Source organism: Toxorhynchites rutilus, chromosome 1 (assembly GCF_029784135.1).
Source record: "Toxorhynchites rutilus septentrionalis strain SRP chromosome 1, ASM2978413v1, whole genome shotgun sequence".
In the NCBI taxonomy this organism is placed as follows: Eukaryota; Metazoa; Arthropoda; class Insecta; order Diptera; family Culicidae; genus Toxorhynchites; species Toxorhynchites rutilus.
The window spans coordinates 5,624,645-5,628,939 of record NC_073744.1 but is presented as its reverse complement, the minus strand read 5'-3'; positions in this window follow the sequence as shown (position 1 = coordinate 5,628,939).

Below are 4,295 nucleotides of genomic sequence, written 5' to 3'. Positions count from 1 at the left end.
CACAGAGGAATTGATGTAGTCAGGAAAACAAACACGGTTGGGAATATACGAAGAAGGGTCAACCTGCATGGAGATGAATTCATGATATGGACTCATGAACCCAGATTGAAAATTTAGCTCGATCAGCTGTTCAAAATTTCTGATCACCAATGGGTTCATAACCTTACATCGGATGAGGAACCGAAGAGATAATAAATTGAAGCGATCTTTTAGCGGGAGTAGGCCTGCCAAAACCTCGAGACTCATGGTATGCGTTGAGGGCATACATCCCAACGCAATACGGAGACAAAGATACTGAATTCGCTCGAGTTTAATGAGGTGTGTTTTGGCAGCTGATTGAAAACAGAAACTGCCATACTCCATCACTGAGAGAATAGTTGTTCGATACAACATAATAAGATCTTCGGGATGGGCTCCCCACCAGGTGCCGGTAATTGTACGGAGAAAGTTTATTCTTTGTTGACATTTTTTACTCAGATACCTAATATGGGCCCCCCAAGTACATTTGGAGTCGAACCAGACCCCAAGATACTTGAATGACATAGCATGAGTGATCGGTTTACCCAAAAGTTGAAGCTTTGGTTTTGCTGGTCTATGCTTCCTAGAAAAAACCACCATCTCTGTTTTCTCCGTGGAGAATTCGATCCCTAGCCCAATGGCCCAGGTTGACAAATTGTTCAATGTATCTTGCAAGGGTTCTTGCAGGTCGGATTCGTTTGATCCTACGACAAACACCACTCCATCATCCGCAAGTTGACTTAGGCTGCAATTTTGTGTAAGGCAATTGTCAATGTCGCTTACGTAGAAGTTGTACAAAAGGGGGCTTAAACATGAGCCCTGGGGGAGTCCCATGTAAGAGACCCGACTTACTGCCGAATCTCCGTGAGAAAAGTTCAAATGTTTCTCACAAAGCAAGTTATATAACATATTATTCAATAGAGGCGGCAGACCCCGAGAGTGTAATTTGTCTGACAGGACCTCTATTGAAACAGAATCAAAGGCCCCCTTTATGTCCAAGAATACTGAAGCCATTTGTTTTTTTTTCGGCGTAAGCCAATTGAATTTCTGAAGAAAGCAACGCAAGACAATCATTCGTCCCCTTGCCCCTGCGGAACCCATATTGTGTATCTGAGAGTAGGCCATTCGTTTCAACCCATCGATCAAGGCGAAACAAGATCATTTTCTCCAACAATTTCCGTATACAAGACAGCATTGCTATTGGGCGGTACGAATTGAAGTCGGACGCGGGTTTTCCGGGTTTTTGAATAGCTATAACTCGTACTTGTCTCCAATCATCTGGAACAATATTATGCTCCAGAAACCGATTGAATAAGTTCAACAAGCGATGTTTGGCCACATCGGGGAGGTTTTTCAACAAGTTGAACTTAATTCTATCAGATCCTGGAGCCGAATTGTTACTTGAAAGGAGAGCAAGAGAGAATTCTACCATCGAAAACTCGGAATCAAGATCGCACCTATCTTGTGGTATATCTCGAATAATTCTTTGCACCGGAGCGGAATCGGGACAAACCTTTCGTGCAAAATTAAAAATCCATCGATGTGAATATTCCTCGCTTTCATTGGATGAAGAGCGATTTCTCATGTTTCGAGCCACTTTCCATAAATTTTTCATTGACGTTTCTCGTGATAAACCTCCGATTAGCACGTTTTTTCTCTTTTATCAAGTTTTTAAATTGATTTTCAAGGTCCAAATACGTTTGAAAATTCTCAATGGTTCCACGTTTCCGAAAAGCTTTAAATGCATTCGATTTATCTCCATAAAGCTTGGAACACTGGCCATCCCACCATGGATTGGGAGGCCTTCGACGAATAGTGGAACCTGGGATGGGTTTCGTTTGAGCGCGAACCGCGCTGTCATAGATCAAACGAGAAATGAAGTTATACTCCTCCAATGGAGGCAAACCATCTCTGGAATTGACGGCTAGAGCAATCGCGTCCGCATATTTTTTCCAGTCAATGTGTCTTGTGAGGTCGTATGCCATGTTTATTGATTCAGAAGAATTCAACCCATTGGTGATAGAAATTTTGACTGGCAAGTGGTCACTACCGTTGGGATCCTGGATTACATTCCACTTGCAATCTAACGATAGTGAATTCGAGCAAAGCGAGAGGTCAAGAGCACTTGGGTTAGCAGGAGGTTTAGGTACACGTGTTGTTTCCCCAGTGTTCAAAACGGTCATATTGAAGCTGTTACAAAGGTCATATATCAACGATGAACGATTATCGTCGTACGGTTCCCCCCAGACAGTTCCGTGAGAGTTGAAGTCTCCTAAGATTAATCGTGGCTCAGGAAGGAGTGAGCACATGTCAACAAGTTGCTTGCGGCTAACCGTAGCTCTCGGAGGCCAATACAAGCTGACTATACAGAGGTCTTTGCCTCTGATGTTTGCATGACAAGCAACAGCTTCGATCCCTCCAATAGGTGGAAGGTCAATTCTAAAAAATGAGTGACACTTATTGATCCCCAATAGTACCCCTCCATATCTGTCATCGCGGTCCAAGCGTATTATATTAAAATCGTGGAAAGAGAGATCATTTTGAGAAGAGAGCCAGGTTTCGGATAGAGCAAAAACATCACAATTGAGTTTATGAATTAGAAATTGGAATGTATCCAATTTAGGCATAAGACTACGACAATTCCACTGTAAAACAGTGATATCTCCGACCTCTCGATTTAAATTAGACATCAAGAGAGATAATCATTGCAAGGAGGGGCCATGTTTGCATCAATTGCTGCAAAATTGTCTTTAGTACTGGAAGCATTGCGGTGACAATGGTTCTGATGGAGTCGGAAACATTAAAACACGTGATGATTTGATCCACAAGGTCAGACAACTTTATAAATCCCGATTGGGAAGTTGAACTTGACGGAAAAACAGGGACAGTTGGGGTTTTTGATGTCCCCTCGAGTGCTGGGTCGTTCGAAGGTGAACTATTACCACGGAGGCCAGGAGGGACCTGATTTTGCTTATCCGCTGCACTCGATTTTTTGGGCAAGCTAACAGGGGGTATTTCCTTCGACTTGCACTGCGGTCATGCGTATTCAAGAGCTTGCCTCTCGGAATACATTCAAGGCGTGTTATTTAACTTAAGAAATCTCGACCAAGTATTAATAAATGACGCTAGTTAATGCATACGTTGAGACGGCAAAAGTTCCACAAGGGAACGTTAACGCCATTCAAGAAGAAGAACAGGGTATCACCGGTATCACCGGAGGGACTTGTCCTTGAACTTTGGGAGTGGTCACATTTTTGCGCCGGGGATTCCCTTGAGAAATAAACGGCGTGCCCCCGTTAGCTGTATCCGCTTCCATTTCGTCAACTGGCAACGTAGCGAAGACATTGTGTGTATTGATTGGTTGTTGTTCTTGAGCCAGTGGAGAAGCGCCCTTCAAAATTTCTGCGAAAGTGCGTTTAGAGCGTTCCCTCAAAGAGCGCTTCTGTTTCTCCCAGCGAGCCTTGTATGTTTCACAAGCTGAGAGCACGTGTGGGGATCCCCCGCAATATGTACACTTATGCTCAGTCGCACTGCAGGATTTCCCCTCATGTTGTTCTCCGCAAGTGGCACATCGTTCTTTATTGGCACAATAAGCAGCCGTGTGACCAACTGACTTGCACTTTAGACAAGTCATTGGCTTTGGAATAAAAAGTCGCACGGCTAACCTCAATTTATCTACCATCACGTAGTCAGGGAGAGCTGAACCAGCGAAGGTGACTCGAAACGAGTTGGACGGCGTAAATTTAGATTCATTCCCTTCATGGGAGACTGTTCCGAGCTGGCGGCAACCCAAGATCTTAACAGTCGTCGAGGGCAGTTTTTTAAAACGGCCGGTACCTTCACTCGTAATGTATTCGCACGTCAAGCCCGTTTCGGTTATCACACCCTCAATTTCGACTATGTGAGAGGGAATGTAGACCCGATACTCAATTGTAAAATGTTGATCGACAACAATCTTGTTTGCGTCTTTTCGATCAGTCACGACAACTCGCAATTTGTTTGGTCTAACCTTCGAAATTTCCGAAACGGAGGTATACCTTGCCAGATCTTTCGCGATCTGCATGACTCTCAACGCCTTTCCATTTGGCTTAGGCCTGAAGAAAACAACCCAGGGACCAGTTCCGGGCGCATCTTCTGGATAGACCTTTACACGGGGAGTGGGAATAACAGGGGGGGAAGGCGAGGACAGGGATTGAGAGGGATCGGGGACAGTAGGGTGGGAAGGCGAAGGTTGAGAAGGAGCGGGAAGAACAGAGGGAGAAGACGAGGTTGAAGGT